We start from the raw sequence: 23,629 nt of genomic DNA on the forward strand, positions 1-23,629 counted from the left end.
AGAACCTAGGTATCAACCCTTTAGCTGCATTTAAGTAGCACTCTATACCCATATTCTTAAATGTTTTCATTGATATTTCTGTGATATAAAAAAGGCATATCTCAGGGTCCAAACCAATCTCAGTTTCAGTGATATTCCTAATTTGATTTATAACCTTCCTCCAGTAAACTTGTATTTTTGGGCATCCCCACCACACGTGATACATTGTGCCCTCCTCTCCACATTCTCGACAACACCCAGATTGTTTCTCACCACTCATTTTGTGTTCTACTATCGGAGTGATATACCACCTACTTAAACATTTATAGTTCAACTCCACCTCCCGCATACTAACATTTCCATGTACCATTCTATATATTTTTCTTTGTGTATGTTCCTCCCACTCCACCCCCAAATCTCTTTCCCATCTTTCTATATATCTTAATTTTACCTTACTATCTAAATCAGTGAGAATTTTATATGTTTTAGCAGTGTTGTGTTTCCCATCACCTCGCACTTCAAAAAATTTCTCAAATAAATTCCAATCCTTTCTAATTCTAAGGGGCTTCGTCAGTTTCCCCATGAATTGTTTTAATTGATTATACCTCCATATATCTATTTTAGTGAAAATCCCTCCCTCTTCCCTTTTCAAATCCTCTAGTGTTCTTAAGTTTACCCCCTCCATTACGTCACTCAACTGAGCATCCTCTTTCTTAATCCATTTACCCGTAATTTCCTCTTTACCTGGGGGGAAAAACTCTGAATTTCTTAATGGCATTAACAATGAGTTGAAATCCCAATTCCTCTGTTTGTGCAATCTATCCCATTCTTTCAAAACAGTCCTAGTGAATGGACTTGTGCTCTCAGTTAATTCTCTAAACTGTGTTGATACCCAAACAATCCCACTCAAATCTTTCCCACTAAGTGTATTTTCTATTGTAACCCAATTTTTACTCTTTATATTATGTTTCCAGTCAAAAATTCTTGATAGGATCACTGCTCTATAATATCTTTTGAGATCCGGCAGTCCCACCCCCCCTTTTCTTTATTTCTACTTAGCACTTCATATGATACTCTAGGTTTTTTATTTTTCCATATATATCTTGTTACTATTTGTTTAATTGTTCTAAAATATGTCTCTGGGAGTTTAATGGGAATCATTTGGAGTTTATACAAAACCTTAGGGAGAATTACCATTTTTATTAGGTTAATACGACCTAGCCATGAAGGATTTCCTCCGATTCTCTTCAATTCCTCCCTAACCTCATTTAGCAATGGTATATAATTTGCTTTATAAAGATTTTTCTGTGAAGAAGTAAGTTTTACTCCCAAATATTTTATTTCTCTATCTTTCCATATAAAGGGGAACTCTCTCTGTATCGTTTCTTTTTCACTCTTTGGAAGGTTTATATTTAATATCTCTGTTTTACTCAAATTAATTTTTAGGTTTGCCAATTCCCCATATTCCTTCAATGTTTTCATTAGGTTAGGAAGCGTTATCCTGGGGTTACTAATATAGAATAGGTCATCCGCAAATGCAGCGACTTTATGCTCTATCTTTCCTACATTAATTCCCTTTATATCTATATTTTTCCTGATTGTTAATAACAAGGGTTCCAATGATAAGACAAAGAACAATGGGGATAATGGGCAACCCTGTCTAGTTCCATTTGTCATTAAAAAAGACTCTGATCTCTCTCCATTTACCATTATCATCGCGGACGATCCTTCATAAGTCTTCCAATCCATCTCCTCATCCTGTTACCCAGTCCCAAGGCCTCTAGCGTATCCATCATAAAACTCCAATTGACCCTGTCAAACGCCTTCTCCGCGTCTATTGAGAGCAACAGTACTGGATTTTTTCCCATTCGACTTTTCTGAATAAGCATCAGGGATCTCAACCCATTATCTCGTCCCTCCCTTCCTCTAACGAAACCCACCTGATCCCCGTGTATCCATTCTGGCATCAGATCCTTCAACCTATTTGCTAAAACCTTTGCATACAACTTCGTATCTGTGTTCAGCAATGATATCGGTCTATAACTTGAGCACTGGGAGATATCTTTACCTTCCTTATGTATCAAAACCACCTGGGCCTGTAGGGATTCCTGTCTCATCTCCATCTCTCCTCCCAACGCGTCCATATACCTCTTTAATTTAGGTAATAGTAAGTCACTATATTTTTTATAGTATCTCACGGTATATCCATCTGGGCCCGGACTTTTCCCCGATTTAAAGCTTTTTAATGCTATTTTTAGTTCTTCCTGTGAGATTTCAGATTCTAAGGAGTTTAATAAATCTTCGCTTACTTTTGGTAATCCTGCTTTTCTTAGATATTCTCTTCTCTTCTCCTCCTTTACCTTTTTGTTCTTATCTATAGGGTCGTTGGGGGCAATATTATATAGTTTACTATAATAATCCTTGAAAACTTTTGCAATTTCTTTAGTTGAGTGGACTAATTCTCCTTTGAAATTTTTTATTTTATCTATATAATTTCTATTTTTTTTCTTCCTCAGTGTTCTCATCAAATATTTACCCGGTCTATCTCCCCATCTGTATCTTTCTCCCGTGATTTTATGAAAAATTCTCGTTTTTTCTTCCTCCAATACTTTCTCTAATTCTTCCCTCTTTTTTTTCATTTTTTCTTCTATCTCTTTCGTTATATTACTTTTATGTAGGAGTTCCAACTCAGCTATTTCCTTTAGAAGCTCACTAATCCTTTCTCTCCTTTCCCTTTTTTTCTTAGCCCCAATCGCAATTAGGATTCCTCTGATGTATACTTTGTGCGCCTCCCACACTGTAGCTCTTGACACATCTCCCGTTTCATTCTCCTCAAAAAATCTCCCTATCTCCTCCCTGATTTTCCGTTCAGTATCTTGATCCATGAGAAGTGCCTCGTTCAGCCTCCATGTCAGTCCTCCCGCCAACCTCCCTCCCCATCTTAATTTTAATACAACGGGGGCATGATCCGAGAAGGTCATTACTTCTATCTTAACACTAGACAGATCTTCGATGAGACGATGATCTATCAATATATAATCTAATCTGGAGTATGTTTTATGAATATTAGAATAAAAGGTATAATCTCTATTTCTGTTATTTACTATTCTCCAGCTATCCACCAGTTGGCTCTCTCTCATCACCTCCTTCAAAAATTTCATCGACTTATTTCCCTCTCTCGGCACTGTAGAAGTTGTGTCTATATGTGCATCCATACATAGGTTGAAGTCTCCGGCCACTATTAAATATCCCTTAGAAAAATCCATCAATTTCTTCAGAACCCCTTTCAAAAACATCTCTGGTTTCCTATTAGGGCAATATATATTTGCTAGCGTACACTCAATATCTTGCAATTTACCTTTCAAAAATAGAAACCTCCCGTCCGGATCGGTATTCCTATCTTCTAATTCAAACCTAACATTTTTTGCAAATCCTATAGCCACCCCCTTCGCTCTCTTAATTGGAGAATCTGCATAATACCACACCGGATGGTATCTAGATTTCAATTTAAGATTTTTTTTTAATTCGAGGTGCGTTTCTTGCAAGAATACCACTGAGGCCGCTCTATGCTGTAGTTCTCTAAGTAACCTAAATCTTTTACTTGGACAGTTCAGCCCATTTACATTATGAGTTATGAACTGTATTTCCTCCATATTTTGTTTATTTGTCATCTTTCTATTTTACCATCTCCTTTCTTCTTCCATTTCCCTCTATCTCTCCTTTCATGCCAGATGTCAGTTTTAAAGAACCCCTCTCCCCCCTCCCCTTCCAATTCCCTCCCTCCCTTCCGCTTTAGGCCTATGGCTTGCCTTCCCCCCTCTACCTCCCTCCCTCCCACCCACTTTAGGCTTGTAGTTTGCCTATAAATCTCTTGAGGATCTAAACCCTCCATAGATTTTATACCTTGGGGTTGAGCTCCTCCCATGAACGGCCTCTCCCACCTCCCCAGATGCCCCTTGTCTATTTCATAAACTCAAGATGATTCCACTAAGATGTACTTCATTCGAGCGAACAGGAAATAGGAAGAGCGAGAAGAAAAAAAATAGGAAAAAAAAAAAAAAATCTTTCCTCCTCTATCTTTCTCTCCTAATTAACTGCCAGTCTTCCTTTACTCTATCCCCACTATCTCCTGCCTCCTCCTCCCAGCCAGAAATTTCTATTATTTGCAAATCAAGTCTATCACAAAAGTCCCTTAAATCCTCAGGAAATCTCAAGTAGGCTGTAACTCCGTTCTTCCATCCGATTAGACACTCAGGAATACCCCATCTATAGTGCACTTTTTGTTTTTTTCAATTGCTCTATCAGGGGTTTCAAAGATCTTCTTCTCCTTAGTGTCTCTGTTGTCAAATCTGCAAATATCTGTATATTTACTTCTCCATATTTAATATTGGATCTTCCCTTAATCTTTCTCCATATCTCTTCCTTATCACACATCTTTTGGAATTGGACAATTATGTCTCTGGGTTTCTTTTCACCATTTCCATGTTGAATCCTTCCAATTCTAAAAACCTCTTCCAGATTCACCTGTTCTATTTCTGGTCTCTCTCTTATGGAGTTTAGTATTTTACAGATAAAGTCTCTCATTTCCTCTCCCTTCATGGATTCCGGAATACCTTTTACCCTAAAGTTCTTCCTTCTCTCCCTGTTTTCCTGTATTTCCATTCTATACAACAGTCTTTTTTGCTCTTTCTTAATATCTTTTGTCCTTTTTTCTAAGTCAGAGATAGATTGGGCGTGATTTTTAATTCTTTCCTCTGTCTCCTCCATCCGCAATAACACTTGCCCTAAATTACTCTGTATGATTGTCAGTTCTTGTTTTATTGTTTTTTCTAGACTTTTGAACATATCTGCCATCTCTTTCTTATTTGGTACTTGTAGTTCACTTTCCAGATTTTTCCTTTCCACATTCTCTAATATTTGTTGACTATTATGCTTTGTTCCCAGGGAGAGTCTCGGGCTAGCTTCCAAGCTTGTTTCCAGCTCACTTTTATCACCGATATCTTGAGATCTTTCTGGGGTCACATTACCTTGAGATGTATATTTTTTTATCGTGCCTACTTGGGACCCCTTTAGCCCACTACTTTTAGCGTTTTTATTCTTCATCTCTTCTGTGGTTTTATTCAGTTAAATACAGGAACCACCTTGGTTTAACAGCTTCAGACCAGGTACCTAGATTTCAACACGTGCTTAATTATCCACTTTCCCACTATGCGCTCCTTCTTCTTCCAGGGCTGCTAGTTTCACTTATACTCATCTTCCCCAGGGAGTCTACCCCACTTTAAACATACAGTCACCATATAATCATAATTTGTTTGGTCGTGCTGCTCACACTCACCCTCTGGTTGCTTTTCTTCTGGTGAGGCAGCCCCGAACCACCAGCTGCTAACTTCAGCTTCCAATTACTCTCTTCAGGGGGACTCCTCTGGTTCTTCTTCCTCAGCCCCTACTTCCCTGTGTATAGACTCAACACACACTGGGAGCGGGCCATCCATTGATCGAGTGTCTTCTCCTGTATGTCTGCAAGGGGGGAGCGAGAGGGGGGAGCGAACCGGCGTCCTCACTCTCGCTGCAGATGCCGGCCGGCTTTCTCCCCTTCCCAGTAATGCTCTGCGGTTTCCCACTTGTCAGCTCCGTGGGTCTCTGCTCTCTCAGCTGCCCCGCACTTCCGTCCGGACCTCCTGCAGCAAGCCCCATCTCCCAGCACACCCTCCACTCTCCGCTCCCGGGCCGCCGGTCCCGCTCCATAGCCGTCGCTCGTGGGTAAGTCCCCGGGTCAATCCTGCACAGGCATCCGGGATGGTAGAGGTGATTCGGAGAGCACCCGCTCCGTGCTCTCCTACGCCGCCATAACAAGGCTCCTCCCCCCCAAAGGGATTCTGGATACTATCCTTTTCATCCCTTCGACTTGTGTCTTGGGATGTAAAGGATTTTACAAGTAAGGCAAAAATCTTAATTTTCTAATCATACATCACAGGACATAGGTGGGTGATTCTTGAATCAATGTGACATCCAAAAGCACTGAGGGGTGGGCAACTCAGCAAATGAACGGCTAACAAGGCCAAGAAACAACAAGGAAAAAATGGATAAGGTCCTACAGCTTACAGGGCCACCTGAAAAACATTATAACCAAAACAAGAATCTGCTGAGGTCTAGATGTCCATCTGGTAAAATGTGTGAACTGCTTATGAAACAGCCTTTCAGATCTAAGAAACCAAAACCTGATGCTGAAAAGCCCAAGGAGCAGTGCCAACCACATGCACAGACACTAGATATAAATCTCCTTAAGATGTTTGGGAGTTGGACATAAAGATGGCAAAACAATGTTCTAATTAAGGCAGAACAAAGAAACTACTTTCTGAAAGAAGGAAGCCATAGGCTTCACACCAACATTATCTTTGTATAACATGGTTCTTTAGAAATTAAGGCCGCCAACTCAAAAACACATTGTGCAAAAGTAATGGTGGGTAATGAGAGTAATGAAGGCAAACACAGGAATATCCTCAAGATGCTAATATCCTACACAGGCACCCTGCACAAGAGAGGGTAAAGCGGCCTATGAAATAGAACTGCTAAGACCAAGATCTGACTCTTGATGGAACTCGAGGCCAAATGCTGATACAGACCCAACTGGAGAAAAACCTTATGGGATGGAACTTTCTAGATTTGCACCAAAGAAATTAAACCATTTAAGTGTGATGGTAGACATTGTGAGAAGTCACTTTTTTAGCTTTCAGGAGTGTAGGGCTGACCAAATCAGAGTGACCAAGAAGCAAGATGAAAGACTAGCCCCAGGAACAGAGAGTCCATGTGATACAAGAGGGTCCACACAGTGTCCACCAGGAGCTTGACAATGGCCACATATGATCTCTTCAGCTTGCTCACTGCAATGAGGATCACCTACATGCCCTCCCGCTCAAACCTGTGAAGAAAGTGAGGAAAGAGATTCAGAGGCCAGATGGCCAGAAAATCTCCTGGGTGAAACAAAGCAACAAACCCTGAAACCTTTCCAGTTCTGGGACACCTTGAGAGGGGAGTTGCTGCAGAGCGTCAAGATGGTCCATTCACCATAGAGAAGTTGGCTAATGACCAGAAGGAAATGAAGGCTGACAGATGTCACTTCCACTTTGATAAATAGGGGTTCTTCTTCATTGAGAAGGCAGATTGATCTCAGACTTGGTGAGTTTTGGGGGCCAGAGCTTACACTGAATTCTCAAATTTAGCTTGGCTCCAGAGACCTAGGAGGAATGAAAGGAACTATTTTTCATTCAAGGAGCAGAGGGTTCACCCGCTGGAGGTTCTGATATTTTTTGTGGCAAAAAGGTACTCTTGCCCCCATGACTCCCTTGATAGAGGTATTTAAAGTTTTTACCAAACAGGCATTTCCTATTAAAGGGCATCCACTCATGACGCTTCATGCACAGGCGCTAAAAAAATCTTCATTCCATCTCACATGAACTAAAAATAGACCCATCCTAGATACCTAACAAAGAGTCATCTGCCAGCTCCTTGACACAATAACACAGGACAGAGTTCAAGATGATGGAGTACAGAAGGATCCATCAGTATGGATCTGGGGTCCTGAGCCATGGATGTGGACCAAATAGCTATAGTCTGGCACATTGCTACAGTGGCAATAGCAAGATGCATAGCAGGGCCTGTCAGGGTGAACAAGGCCTTGAAGAGGGCTTCTAACCTCTTATGCACTGGGTGTTTGAACTCAAGAATTCCCTCAACTGGGACTGTTAAGTTTCTGTTAAGGCAGTAAATAGCTAGGTCTACAATAGAATCATCCCACATCTTCAAAAACCCCTCCTTAATAGGATATTACTGAGCAAAACATTTGGAAGGGGTGATTTTTTTTTTTCAGGATGAGGCCATTCATCATACAGCACAGACTATAAAAGCAAGTGTATAGGGAAATCTTTACAGGCCTGGGCATTTTTAAGGATCCCAGCTTAATGACTATTAGTAAGGTCAACGTAGGATGCTTTAGCTTTAGATACAGTTTGTGCACACTGCGTCAATAAAAATAGAAACAGTATTCTTGAGCCTGGAAGAAACGTTTGTGGACTGGTCCTACTCCTGTGCCTCTCAAAGCAGAACTGTACATGACACCATCCTCATCTTTCTCATTCGGAAGCACAAGTTATGGAGTACTGGTATAATTGGAAGTAGATTTGAAACTATATATAGAGTGTACATAGAAATATACTGTATACTGCAAATAGTGAGAAGTATTTCTGTAGCTGATGTGTAAAGACACCTCAGTTCCATGCTGATTAGGTCTTTAATAGATAAGTTCACCTTTTAGAAAAAAATAATAAATGCACATTTCTTTGCAGGTAAAAAAATGTGTATTTATTATTTTTGTCTACAGGAGCCTGGAAAGCATTGCACCAGCGATCAGTAGATTGCTGATGCCATGAAGGTTTCCCGCAGACCTGTCAGAATATCTGCTTGCCAAACAGAATGTACGAGCAAGCAGATATTCTGACAGGAAGCTTCAATGAACTACCACGGTGCTCCACAGTGCCGTGGTAGTTCACTGAAAATTACAAGCTGAGAGCCGCTAAGACTGTCGGAACTTGCAGTTCATTCATTCAAGGAAGTCTGTGTTTTCAAATTTGACTTCTCCCTGTACCATCTGTCAGAGGGAGGGGGGGCAGCAGGTGGTGGCTGCGGCTATGGGAACATGTTACATGTTCCACCCTAAATACAGGTGGAACATGTAACATGTTCCCAAAGGTGAACTTATCCTTTAACCAGTTGGGCCTGTGATAAGTTTGCTCTCAGGTTCATAAAGCATTATCTGTCTGTACACAATGAAAACAGCTGGAGATAATTTTCTTCATAAGAAACCTGTTTAGTTGATTGCCATGATATATGATGTACACAAAGGCCTAGGGTATATATTATATATGGATGTATTCCCTTGCATAAAAGAAATGCAGATGCATATATAGATTGGACATATATACTGGATGTGTGGCATGTCTGTATCCTTGATAGAATTATGAACAGGACTTGGTATTCCAAAGGGGATTCATAGGCTTATTGTATTATTGGATGTGTCAGCTGTTGCAGAGATTCAATAAATGCTTGTTTTCCTTCCTCTGGAACAACTGTGGGTATATTATTCTGTATATGGCAGTTTTCTATTTGCATTTTGTTTCTAGATAGATTTGTGTCTTTTTTTTAAACCTGAATAACTCACTAACTGTAAGCTCTCCTGAAAAGAACTGAGTTTGCCTAGAATTTGCATGAAGAAGGTTGTGTTTCAACAGCAGTAGTCTGAAAACAGCAGTAGCATTTGATCTTAAATAAATATTTTTTAAATGTCTGGTTTTGTTCAGTGCAATACTTGCTTAGCATTTGCTTTTATGTTACTTTTTGAAAACGGAGTTGCTGTCCTATCTACAGTTGCAAGAAAAAGTATGTGAACCCCTTGGGATTACGTGGAGTTTTGCATGAATTGGGCATAAAATGTGCTCTGAACGTCATCTAAGTCACAACAATAGAAGAACACAGTCTGCTGAACATAATACTACACAAACATTAGATGTTGCCATGGTTTAATTGCACATAACATGTAAACATTCACAGTGCAGGGAGGAAAAAGTATGTGAGGCCCTAGCTTAATGACTTTTCCCAGAGCTAACTGGAGCCAGGAGTGAGCCAACCTTGACTCCAATCAGTGTGATGATATTGGATGTGTTGCTGACAGCTGTCCTGCCCTTAAAAAACACACACCTGTTTTGGGTTTACTGGTTTCAAGAAGCACTGTCTGATGTGAACCATGCCTCGCAGAAAAGAGCTCTCAGAAGACCTACGATCAAGAATTGTTGACTTGCATGAAGCTGGAAAGGGTTACAAAAGTATCTCCAAAAGCCTTGATGTTCATGTGTCCACGGTAAGACAGACTGTCTACAAATGGAGAAAGTTTAGCACTGTTGCTACTCTCCCTAGGCGTGGTCGTCCTGTAAAAATGACTGCAAGAGCACAGCGCAGAATGCTGCATGAGGTAAAGAAGAATCCCAGAGTGTCAGCTAAAGACCTACAGAAATCTCTGGCACATGCTAACATTTTTGTTGACACATCTACAATAAGGAAAACATTAAACAAGAATGGAGTACATGGGAGGACACCACGGAGGAAGCCACTGCTGTCCAAAAAGAATATTGCAGCACGTTTGAAGTTTGCAAAAGAGCACCTGGATGTTCCACAGCACTACTGGCAAAATATACTGTGGACAGATGAAACCAAGATTGAGTTGTTTGGGAAGAACACACAACACTATGTGTGGAGAAAAAAAGGCACAGCACACAAACATCAAAACCTCATCCCCACTGTAAAACATGGCGGAGGGAGCATCATGGTTTGGGGCTGCTTTGCTGCCTCAGGGCCTGGACGGATTGTTGTCATTGATGGGAAAATGAATTCCAGAGTTCAAGACATTTTGCAGGAAAACCTACGACCATCTCTCCGCCAAATGAAGCTCCGCAGAGGATGGGTGATGCAACAGGACAATGACCCAAAGCATACAAGTAATTCAACAAAACAATGGCTGCAACAGCACAGAACACACCTTCTGGAGTGGCCCAGTCAGAGTCCTGACCTCAACCCGATTGAAATGCTGTGGCATGACCTTAAGAGAGTGATTCACACCAGACATCCCAAGAATATCGCTACACTGAAACAGTTTTGTGAAGAGGAGTGGTCCAAAATTACTCCAGATTGTTGTGCAGGTCTGATCTGCAACTACAGGAAACGTTTGGTTGAGGTTATTGCTGCCAAAGGAGGGTCAACCAGTTATTAAGTCCAAAGGTTCACATTTTTTCCTCCCTGTACTGTGAATGTTTACATGTTATGTGCAATTAAACCATGGCAACATCTAATGTTTGTGTAGTATTATGTTCAGCAGACTGTGTTCTTCTATTGTTGTGACTTAGATGACGTTCAGAGCACATTTTATGCCCAATTCATGCAAAACTCCACGTAATCCCAAGGGGTTCACATACTTTTTCTTGCAACTGTATATGCAGATTTTTAGTCTATATGGTGATGTTACCTAAATTCTTTGATTTGTGCCCTTCAATCTAAGATCAAATCTAAGCCTTGAGCTGCCTTGCATAAAGCCAGTGAGGACAACTGTTGGGTCTGGAAGAGTGAGGACTGTGCACCATAAACATGTAGCTTTTAGTGTGATACTGTGTAACTCTTATAGTGTTCTTTCTGAGCTAAAAGCAGACACAACATAGCAGTTAGGGATGTCTTTGATGTTCGAGTCCAACATAAGTTCGACTCGAACATCGGGTGTTCTTGTGTTCTGCGAACTCACGAACGTTTAGGGCTGTTAGCCTGCTGCGCCCCACAATACACTGCACTCTAACAGTGCATTGTGATTGGCCAAAGCAATGCACCTGATCACAGGTCAAGCACAATGCTTTGATCAATCACATCACAAACAGGGTGGGAACCCCACTGACAGCTGAAACATTACCAAATGTTTTCACTACTAAAATACTGCATGACATAATAAAATAACTCATGCAGTATTTTAGTGAATGCCAACTTTTTTTTAAAAAATGCTGTGCAGTGTCTTACTGTACAGTATATTCGGATGCAGTAAGATACCGCTTAGTGAATTGTCCCCAAATTCCTTTAAATATCATGCCTGGGGTCCTCTTAACCACTTGCCGACCGCAGATAGCCAAATGACGGCTTCACTGCGGCCAGCTTGTTCTGAGTGGGCATCATATGACGTCCTCCCAGAATGCGCTCTCCTGCACGTCCCCGGGGCACACAGCCGGCAATCTCCATGATCGCTGTGTCCTACGGACACAGCTGATCATGTGGTATGGTACCTGTTTGCAAAATTTTATAATAGAAACAAAGAAAAACTTTTTTTTTTCAAATGTTTTGCTCTTTTTTTGTTTATAGCACAAAAAATAAAACACCCAGCAGCAAGTAAATACCAACAAAAGAAAGCTCTATTTGTGTGAAAAAAAATTATAAAAATTTCATATGGGTGCAGTGTTGCATGACTGCGCAATTGTCATTCAAAGTGCTACAGAGCTGAAAGTTGGCCTGGGCAGGAAGGGGGTATAAGTGCCCGGTAGGCAAATGGTTAAACTACCTGCAAAGTTCCACATCTGTACAAATATACAGAACCTGCTGCAGCAAGACTGACATTTTTTTAAAAATTAAATTTTTATTAAGAAAAAAAAAAAACATTGTGGGGTACCCCCCCCTAATCCATACCAGACCTAAAGGGTCTATTGGGAAGGATAGGAGGGACCCCACAGTATTTTTTCTTTTTTTAAGTGCGTGGGGTTCCCCCTAAAAGCCATACCAAGCCCTTTAGGCCTGATAGGCCTAATTTAAGGGGAAACTCACCCCCACAAAAAGGGGGAAAAGAAACATGGGGTCCCCCTAAATTCCTACCAGACCCTTGATCCGAGTATAGGCCTGGCAGGCCAGGAAAAGGGGGGACGAACAAGCCCCCCCCTTAAACCACATGCCCTCAACATGGGGGGTGTTTTGGGGCAGGGGGGGCTCCCCAGATCCCAGCCCTCCCCTTGTGAATGAGTATGGGGTACAAGGTACTGCTACTCATTCACAAAAAAAAAGTGTGGACAGTAAACAGTCTTTGACAAGTTCTTCATTAAAACAACAAATTTTTTTAAAAAATGCCCACCGAAGTAGATCCAATGTCAATCACGATGGCCGCCGCCATTATGGAACTTTTTTTATTTCTGTTATTTTAATAAAGGACTTGTCAAAGACTGTCTACTGTAATTTTTTACACTACACTTTTTTTTTAGAACGAGTAACTCATAGTCATCCACATGGGGGGCCCCCTTCTTAAAGGGGGCTTCCAGATTCCAATAAGCCCCTCGCCTGCAGACCCCCACAACCACAGGCCAGGGTGGTGGGGAAGAGGCCCCTTTTCCACATCAACATGGGGACAAGGCGCTTAGGGTGGGAGCCCCTCATGCTCCAAAGCACCCCCCACCATGTTGAAGGCATGTGGCCTGGTATGGTTCAGGAGTGGGGGTCGCTCGCTTGTCCCCTCCTTTCCTGACCTGCCAGGCTGCATGCTCAGATAAGGGTCTAGTATAAATTTTGGGGGGACACCCCACACCAAATTTTTTTTTTAAATTTCTGTGTGGGGGTTCCCCCCACAATACTTACCAGAATGGAAGGGCTTGGTATGGATGGCAGGGGGGACCCCATGCTGTTTTTTGCTAAATTTTTTATTGCTAGATTTTTTTGCTAAATTTTTAATTGCCCCCGCTAACAGCTAAAACAAAACCACATTTTCACTGCTAAAATACCGCTTGACTTAATAAAATAACTCACGTGGCATTTTAGTGAATGCCAGTATTTTTTCTTTAAAAATGCTGTGCAATATCTTACCGAATACTTGGATGCGGTAAGATACCTCTTAGTGAAATGTCCCCTGGGTTCGAAGTTCATGGTCGCGGACAGGCGGGTATTCGGCCCATCATTAATAGCAGTATGTGAGTATGGCAATCCTTCTGTGCATAGTAAAGAGGTCCCTGAGAAAGAAATAGATTTACCAGAAAGTAATTTTTGTATCTTATGATATAAACCAGGCAAGTGTTGTGGATAAGATTTTCTCATTGGTTATTCAATTCTAAGGAGTGTTTCTTCAGGAAAGGAAATGGAAATTGTCACGATCGTGGCGTCAGACCCCAGACCTTCTCACCAAACTCGTGACTGAAGGACTAGCTAATCTAAAACCGTGATGTGACGTGCGTAACAATGTCACACCCAGCTGCACCCTGCACAATGATTGTCCAGCTAACGGACCACAATCGATGTACCGGCAGCCTGGGCAATTGTTACTGGGTCAGGTTAATTACGCAATTAACCATTCACACTGCCACCACCTCCTTTTTGTACAGCGAGAGGAAACTCGGCGTTATCAGCTATAACACAATAATGATTGAAATAATTGACTGCATAACACGGTCATAACACAGGCCTGTTCTACAGAGGGATAAACAAACAGTAGCATTCTCTTTAGAGGCAGGGATTCGTAAATTGCAATACAGAGCTATAGAAACAGTTCAACACTTTCAGAAAGAAAGATTTATTACTAAGAGGTCAAACAGGTGCAATAAAATATTTACAGAAAAAAGATGTAACTAAGATACATATATATAAATATACAAAGAACCATAGCACAGCAAAGAGATATCAGAGAGAGGTTAAAGGGTTAAGGTACTTGCCAAAGTCCTGAGTTAGCAGATCCAAGTTTCAGAGCAAGAGGGCACGTGTCTCTCCAGGTGGTATTGATGTTAAAAATGGGAGACGTCTTCAACTTCGTAACCTTAGGCCTGACAGACGGTTTTGTAGTCCCCAGCAGGGGGTGGCTCTGAAGTCAAGGACCAATCTCCGCTTAGGGCGTGGAGAGATGGGTGGATGCTTCAACTAGAGCAAAAATCTCCCATAACTCATATTTGGCCCATAACTTTTCATCTGCACAAGTGACATTTGACCCGTGGGTAGATTATTATGCAGACAAGTCTGAGGATTGATTAGATATGAATTATGAAAGTGTACACTGAACGGTTTGCGAGATCTATTTTTCTGCTTTCCTGTGTGTCCGAGTGACCCATCAAACTGTTCGCCTGCTCATCGTCCATCTGACGATATGTCCAGTTTTTATGTAAGTCTCTCATATTCCAAGATATGAGACATAGGGGAAAAACGGTTTTAACCAAGGTTATCTGATTCTGTCACCTACGCGGAGTTAAGTTTTATGAGGTTGGAATCTCTCTCAACTCCGGAGAAAGCTTGCCTTATCTCTTCCGAGGTGTGAGATGGTACAGCTTTCTGAGACAGCTAAGCACCTAGCTCAGAAATGCCTTGGCCTGCCAGTGACCCACAACCAGCACACACACGTTGGCCAAATGTCTCCTCTCGGAGAGGGAGGGAGTGAGGGGAGAAAATGAATACTCTTAACAAAATGGAGTCTGCGTCCTTCACTGTGTGTTGCGCACGTTTGCGACACCTTCCCCTCAGGTAGTTGCATGGGAGGGAACTACAATTTCCCTCCTGATGCAACTGACCTTTGCCCAGAGGTTCACCTTGGGTCGACCTGGTACCGCTGCACTGCGGGAGGACCAAGTTCCGTCTGAAAAGGAATCTTTTCTCCCCGGCAACACTGCTGTGCCGAGCAAGTGAGTGGTCATGGGTGGGCACCAGTCGGCCGTGGCTATCCGAATGCCGTGGCGACTGCCGGGGTGCCCACCTGTTCACAAAACACTTCGGCACAGGGGTGTCACCTGCTAGCATATTAATATGTAGCTTCTTGTCAAGGTAGAGAAGGAGATTTCCCTCTCCCATCTTCTTCCTCAGGCCTAGGACTACATCTGACCCGAAGGTAGTGGCGCCTGTGTGCACCGGAACCGGACAGGCGAATTCAGGAACTCGCCTCCCAGAGGTGTCCACAGGTATCTTCATCCAAGATGAACAGTCCTCATTACCTGCTAGCATCCAGGACACCAGTTCCTCTAGTTTTCTGTCTGCAAGGTCAGTCACAGGTCCAGCTGAGCTGTGATAGTTGCACCCAGGCATCTTACCGTAGCCAGATGCACGCACGACTGACGTAACCTGCTCTTTGGCCTGGGGAGCAGACCAAGCCACTACTGCCTCAGTCTCCCCATGCTCAGACCTCTGGGGGTCTCTTCCTACCGGTGGTTCCCAAAACTGAACCACTGACATGCCCCTCTGACAGTTATCATTCTCGACTGTCAGACTAGGCATGGGCCGTTTGTTCCTAACTAGTGACAGGGGCCCAAGTTGCTCTTCCCAGACAGGGCTGAACACTGCAAGGCCCCTAAAGTGGGCAACTGCACCCAGTTCCACTCCACATTGCAGGTCATTCCTGACCCCTGGGGAGGCGGTTGGTGCATACTCAACCCCAACTAGCTCTCCCGTGAATTCAGGCAAGCCACATGGGTTAGTGAAGGCTGACTCGTCTGGAGCCTCCTGGGTTTGAGATGGTGGCCCATCCCCCCTGCTCAGGTCCATGATGGTTAGACAGCGGTCCCCTTCCGGATGCTCCATTACCTCATGGCTCCTGGGCATGGGGTAGGCCACAACCACAGGGCTGGCGCTCAGTTTTCCAAGGTCCTCAAAAAGCCTGGTCATTTGATCCTGTTTGAGGACCGAGACTACCCAGACTCCAGCTGACCCCTGGATTCCAGACTGCGCCATTCCCTCTGTCTCTTTGGACCATTCAGCCTGCACCTCCTGGGAGATCAGGTTGGCGGAAGGCAGGAGGGGGGCATGCATTCTGCTGTCCACCTCCTGAACCACATGGTGAGCTCTCCCCGGGTTTCCCAGAATTCAGACACCATCTATCATAGGCATTGCCAACAGCTTTGAGACCTGAGTGGAAAGGGGAGGGGATTGGGGCTGAGGGCCACAGCCCCCTCTCTGAGATCCGAGGATCAACCCCAATAAGGCCCCTCGCACTCCCCCTCCAGGTGTGCTGTCATCGCCCAGGGCACATGTTTGGGTGCCTGTTGACACACCATGACAGGTCAGCTCAGATGACATGCTTTCAGGCTTCAAGCCCCCTGTGGATAGGCCATTCATCTTGTCAGGCCTTTGTTTACTCTCCCCAGCAAGGGAGTGCACATTTAGCCAGAGGCTGAAATCCCCATTTGAATAGCTTTCCAGGGCTGCCTTACTCGTGGAACTACAAGTCCCAGCTAGCTGGCCTCTGAAGGTCCTTTGTGGATTGCTTTTCAGTGCCGCCTTATGTGGGGAACTACAAATCCCAGCTAGCTGGCCTCTGAAGGTCCTTGGTGGATCGCTTTTCAATGCCATCTTTTGTGTGGAACTACAAGTCCCAGGCGGCTGTTTACCCTTCCCAGCGGGGCAGCTCACAGCTAGCAGTCCTCTGAAGTTCCTTTGGGAATCGCTTTTCAGTGCTGCCTTGCATGTGGAACTACAAGTCCCAGCCAGCTGCCCAGTACCATGCAAGGCCAACGGCTGGGCACTTATCAAGGTACGATCTTTTAGGCCTGGACAATGAACAGGCCTATCCAGACCATCCTTTTGCTCAGCCCCCAGAGATTGTACCTTTGCCCCCTTCGCAGCACTTTGGGTGACCCCCAACACTGAAAATGCATCATTTGTTTCATCATGACCATCACAAACATTATTAGCGTTACCAACATTATGATCAACATTACTGACATTATCATCAACATTACTGACATTATTAATATCATCCTCATCGTCATCATTATCTTTATCAACAGTCACGTTTATAATATCAATGAGACGTGAGTTCAATACCTCCCCAGGCAAGGGGATTTCTTCTCGTTCTCCAGCTAATGGAGAATCCTGTAGCCCCACTTCATTCCCAGCCCCCTCCCTCTGTCCATCCACAGGCTGCCCAGACATTACCCAAATATCTGCACACAGTACCTTGGCATGTCCAGAGAGTTCCAGGGGGCCCTTCCGAGTATTCTCGGCAGGGGCATAATAAGAAACAAGAGTGCCTAGATCAGCACCCAACAAAACAGGTGTGGGAATTTCCTCCAAGACCCCCACCTCCTTCATCCCCCTTCCCGCACCCCAATCTAGGAATACCTTTGCACAGGGTATGCGTGAATGGGTCCCCCCCAACTCCTGTGAGGGTAAGGAACTTTCCTGGGATGAGGTTCCTTGGCTTGATTACCTCTGGCCGGATCAAGGTGACTTCTGCCCTGGTGTCCCGGAAACCAGCTGCAGACTGGTTGCCCACAGTGACTGGCTGCATGTTGGCAGGGGTTACCCGCATCTTCCTGTGAATGAACAGCACAGAAGAAGAGTTGCTGGCCAGCTGGCCAGATGATCTCGTCTGCTTCTGCTCAGGACACTGCGTCCTGAGATGTCCGGCTTTCCCACAGGTGAAACATCTGCGGTTGTCAGGCGGGAATGGCTTGGCTCCAAGTGCTTCATAATCATCGTCTTGCCCCTCTGGCAATTCAATAAATGCATCCAGGGCCTTGCCTCGTAGCCCTGCTGTCAGGTACTGAGCCCATTGTGTTTGGGGCACATGGTACTGACGACATGTTTTTTCAAATGACAGTAAGTACATGTCAATGTCACTATCTTTTTCCATCACTGGAAACTTGGCGGCTGTGCCCGGGGTTCTGCACCTGTCGCCTTGCCATCTCCAGCTCATGCCGACAATCAGCTTCCCTCTGCACCGCCTCTCTCTCAACTGCTCTTACAGCTTAGCGTTCCGCAGCTTCTCTGTCAGCAGCTGCTTGGCGTTCCGCAGTTTCTCTGCTTGGCGTTCAAGGAACTGCAAGTATGCCATAGGATCGATCCCCATGAGGCTTTTCAGGGCCTCCTGCATCTGAGGAGAGTCTCTGCTGGTTACAGGCACTCCGGTGCTGGCCCGCTCAGGTGGTGGTGTGACGATACCATTCGGTGATCCTCCAGTGTCAGTCTCTGTATGCCCATCCTGCGAGGCCATCTCTGAGCCACTGGAGATGTATGTAGCGGGAACCCCGTCATGTTCAAGTTCCCCCGAGTTCTGATCTGCTCGGCTATCATACTCCACTAGATCACTAATCAAATCTTCACGGTTTTTGCGACTGACGTCCAATCCCCGTGAGGCACATTCCGCACTCAAATCACTTTTGCTCACTTTCTTATATTCTGCTGCAACAGGCATGATTGCAAGCAAAGATAGAATAGAAAGTAGAAAAAAGGAAGGAGCTGTTGCTATATGTCTCTCTCTCTCTCTCTCTCTCTCTCTCTCTCTCTCTCTCTCTCTCTCTCTCTCTCTCTCTCTTTATATATATATATATATATATATACAGTGGGGATCGAAAGTTTGGGCACCCCAGCTAAAAATTTGTATTAATGTGCATAAAGAAGCCAAGGAAAGATGGAAAAATCTCCAAAAGGCATCAAATTACAGATTAGACATTCTTATAATATGTCAACAAAAGTTAGATTTTATTTCCATCATTTACACTTTCAAAGTAACAGAAAACAAAAAAATGGCGTCTGCAAAAATTTGGGCACCCTGCAGAGTTAATATCTTGTACTGCCCCCTTTGGCAAGTATTACAGCTTGTAAACGCTTTTTGTAGCCAGCCAAGAGTCTTTCAATTCTTGTTTGAGGTATCTTTGCCCATTCTTCCTTACAAAAGTCTTCCAGTTCTTTGAGATTTCTGGGCTGTCTGTCACGCACTGCTCTTTTAAGGTCTATCCATAGATTTTCAATTATGTTGAGGTCAGGAGATTGTGAAGGCCATGGCAAAACCTTCAGTTTACGCCTCTTGATGTAATCCCCCGTGGATTTCGAGGTGTGTTGAGGATCATTATCCATTTGTAGAAGCCATCCTCTCTTAAACTTCAGCTTTTTCACAGATGGCATCAAGTTACCATCCAAAATTTGCTGAAATTTTATTGAATCCATTTTTCCTTCTACTCGTGACATGTTCCCTGTGCCACTGGCTGCAACACCACCCCAAAGCATGATTGATCCAACCCCATGCTTAACAGTTGGACAAAGGTTCTTTTCATTAAATTCTGTGCCCCTTCTTCTCCAAACGTACCTTTGCTCATTCCGGCCAAAAAGTTCAATTTTAACCTCATCGGTCCACAGAACTTGTTTCCAAAATGCATCAGGCTTGTCTATATGTTCATTTGCAAAGTTCAAACAATGATTTTTGTGGTGAGGACGTAGAAGAGGTTTTCTTCTGATGACTCTTCCATGAAGACCATATTTGTACAAGTATCTCTTTATAGTGGTATAGTGTACCACAACTCCAGTGTCTGCCAGATCTTTCTGGAGGGATCGTGCAGTCAAACGTGGGTTTTGAATTGTTTTTCTCACAATCCTGCGAGCTGTTCTGTCTGATATTTTTCTTGGTCTTCCAGATCTTGCTTTAACTTCCACTGTTCTTGATGACTGCCATTTCTTAATTACATTCCGAACAGAGGATATTGACATCTGAAAACGCTTTGCTATCTTCTTATAGCCTTCTCCAGCTTTGTGAGCGTCAACTATTTTCAGTTTCAGTTTTCTAGACAACTGCTTAGAAGAACCCATGGTGCTGATTGTTGGGGCAAGGACAGATGAGTCTGGGCATTTAAAACCTTTGAGATTGACATCACCTGGTCTTCCCAGACGATGATTGAGAACAATCCATGACACTGGCAGGTCTCAGCTTGGCAAAGGGGGCAGTGCATGATATAAATTCTGCAGGGTGCCCAAACTTTTGCAGATGCCATTTTTTTGTTTTCTGTTATTTTGAAAGTGTAAATGATGGAAATAAAATCTAACTTTTGTTGACATATTATAAGAATGTCTAATCTGTAATTTGATGCCTTTTGGAGATTTTTCTATTTTTCCTTGGCTTCTTTATGCACATTAATACAAATTTTTAGCTTGGGTGCCCAAACTTTCGATCCCCACTGTATATATATATATACACAGTGGGGCAAAAAAGTATTTAGTCGGCCACCAATTGTGCAAGTTCTCCCACTTAAAAAGATGAGAGAGGCCTGTAATTGGCATCATAGGTAGACCTCAACTATGAGAGACAAAATGAGAAAAAAATATCCAGACAATCACATTGGCTGATTTGGAAAGAATTTATTTGCAAATTATGGTGGAAAATAAGTATTTGGTCAATATCAAAAGTTCATCTCAATACTTTTTTATATATCCTTTGTTGGCAATGACAGAGGTCAAACGTTTCCTGTAAGTCTTCACAAGGTTGACACACACTGTTGCTGGTATGTTGGCCCATTCCTCCATGCAGATTTCCTCTAGAGCAGTGATGTTTTGGGGCTGTCGCTGGGCAACACGGACTTTCAACTCCCTCCAAAGGTTTTCTATGGGGTTGAGATCTGGAGACTGGCTAGGCCACTCCAGGACCTTGAAATGCTTCTTACGAAGCCACTCCTTCGTTGCCTGGGTGGTATGTTTGGGATCATTGTCATGTTGGAAGACCCAGCCATGTTTCATCTTCAATGCCCTTGCTGATGGAAGGAGGTTTGCACTCAAAATCTCACGATACATGGCCCCATTCATTCTGTCCTGTACATGGATCAGTTGTCCTGGTCCCTTTGCGGAGAAACAGCTTCAAAGCATGATGTTGCCACCCCCATGCTTCATAATAGGCATGGTGTTCTTTGGATGCAACTCAGCATTCTCTCTCCTCCAAACATGACGAGTTGTGTTTCTACCAAACAGTTCTATTTTGGTTTCATCTGACCATATGACATTCTCCCAATCCTCTTCTGGATCATCCAAATGCTCTCTAGCAAACTTCAGACGGGCCCGGACATGTACTGGCTTAAGCAGGGGGACACGTCTGGCACTGGCACTGCAGGAGTCCCTGGCGGCGTAGTGTGTTACTGATGGTAGCCTTTGTTATGTTGGTCCCAGCTCTCTGCAGGTCATTCACTAGGTCCCCCCGTGTGGTCCTGGGATTTTTTGTTCTTGTGATCATTTTGACCCCATGGGGTGAGATCTTGCGTGGAGCCCCAGATCAAGGGAGATTATCAGTGGTCTTGTATGTCTTCCATTTTCTAATGATTGCTTCCACAGTTGATTTGTTCACACCAAGCTACTTGCCTATTGCAGATTCAGTCTTCCCAGCCTGGTGCAGGTCTACAATTTTGTTTCTGGTGTCCTTCGACAGCTCTTTGATCTTCACCATAGTGGAGTTTGGAGTGTGACTGTTCGAACATGTTATCAGTATAAAAGACACCTGTCCACAACCTCAAACGGGTGCCATTGATACAGGTAATGAGTGCAGGACAGAGGAGCCTCTTAAAGAAGAAGGTACAGGTCTGTGAGAGCCAGAAATCTTGCTTGTTTGTAGGTGACCAAATACTTATTTTCCACCATAATTATAAATAAATTCTTTCCAAATCAGCCAATGTGATTGTCTGGATTTGTTTTTCTCATTTTGTCTCTCATAGTTGAGGTCTACCTATGATGCCAATTACAGGCCTCTCTCATCTTTTTAAGTGGGATAACTTGCACAATTGGTGGCTGACTAAATACTTTTTTGCCCCACTGTGTATATATATATATATATATATATATATATATATATATATAAAAATATGCACCGCTTGTTTCTAAGGACTGTTAACACAAAGGTTACAATCCTTCAGTGCAGAGCCAATTTTTTAACACTGCACTGAAGCTCCTAATGCAACTATCCCACGTACGCTGCCAACAATGTGCCACGATCCCACGATCGCTGCCACCAATATGTCACGATCGCGGCGTCAGACCCCAGACCTTCTGTGAGGGACCGCCGAGCGGCACCCCTAGCACTCCACTGGTCAGGCGTGCCCAGAGCGCGGAGTCTAAGCCCCAGGGTACTTGTTCACAAGAGCCCCTGATGGTGGGGATGGACTTGTAGTACCCCGGGACCAGGTGGCCACTACTGAGCACACCTGTCAGGGGTAGGGGTGTTTGCCAGGGGCTCCAACCAGGGAGAGCCAGATGTGAGGAGGTCGGGTGACCCCGATGGGATGGATGGATGGACCCAGACCCAGACCTAGTGCCCGTGTCCCTGCACAGGGCGGTGCAGTGCGCCTGCGCCGGGACCATCGCGGCGGGGATCGAGGGGATCCCTGACATTGCCCCCCCCTACGGGTAACCTCCGGATGCCCACCCGATCTCTCCACCACGGGTGATCACAAAGAAACCTCCAGACAAGTCTGGGTGCATGGACATTATGGGCTGGTTCCCACGAATTGTCCACAGGGCCGTAGCCCTTCCACTTGATGAGAAATTGGGTCTGGCCCCCCTTTGTCGGCACTTCAGGATAGTCTCCACCTCGAATTCTTCTTCCTCTTCGACTGTTATGGCCTCTGGGGGCCTGGATTCCCGTTCCGGGAAGGCATCAGGGACTACCGGCTTCAGCAGGGATACGTGGAAAACAGGGTGTCTCAGGACAAGTTCATAAGCCACTTCATTGACCATCCGCTTAATGCAAAAAGGGCCTATAAATTTAGGCCCCAATTTTTTTGACGGGCAGAGCATCTTCAAGTTAGAAGTAGCCAGCTAAACCTTCTCTCCGGGCCGCAACACCAGATCCCCTCTTCGCTTCCTATTAAAAGCCCTCTTGTAATCTTCTTGGGCCTGACTGATGGCTTCCTGTAGTTTTTTTATTGTTTGAAGCGAAAAAGTTTAGTGCATCCTGTGTTGCTGGATTTGGGCATTCCGGGACTAAATCCGGGAGGAAGACAGGGTGAAACCCATAGTCGGAGAAGAACGGGGACTGCCCTGTTGCTGAATGGCAAGCGTTGTTGTACGCAAATTCCGCCAAAGGGAGAAGTGGCACCCAGTCGTCCTGAGAGAATGCTGTGTAGCATCGCAAGTATTGCTCTAGGGTCTGATTGGTCCTTTCGGTCTGACCATTGGTCTAAGGGTGAAATGCCGAGGAAAGGGATAGCTTGATATCCAGAGCCTTGCACAATGCCCTCCAAAATCTCGAGGTAAACTGCACCCCTCGGTCCGAGACGATGTCTTCGGGGACCCCATGCAGTCTAACAACCTCTCGAATAAAAGCTTGCGCCGTCTCGGCTGCTGATGGAGTCTTCCGTAAAGGAATGAAATGGGCCATCTT

At 44.2% G+C, this 23,629-nt stretch overlaps 1 protein-coding gene across 2 annotated transcripts in view; it reads right to left on the reverse strand.

Annotated features, from left to right (window-relative positions):
• CPPED1 (calcineurin like phosphoesterase domain containing 1) overlaps nt 1-23,629 on the reverse strand; it is a 600,817-nt gene that overhangs the window by 374,083 nt on the left and 203,105 nt on the right. The gene's annotated exons all lie outside the window — the stretch shown is intronic.

This window comes from Staurois parvus, unplaced genomic scaffold (assembly GCF_062004578.1).
Source record: "Staurois parvus isolate SC_StPar_1 unplaced genomic scaffold, SC_StPar_1.0 ptg000075l, whole genome shotgun sequence".
Lineage (NCBI taxonomy): Eukaryota > Metazoa > Chordata > Amphibia > Anura > Ranidae > Staurois > Staurois parvus.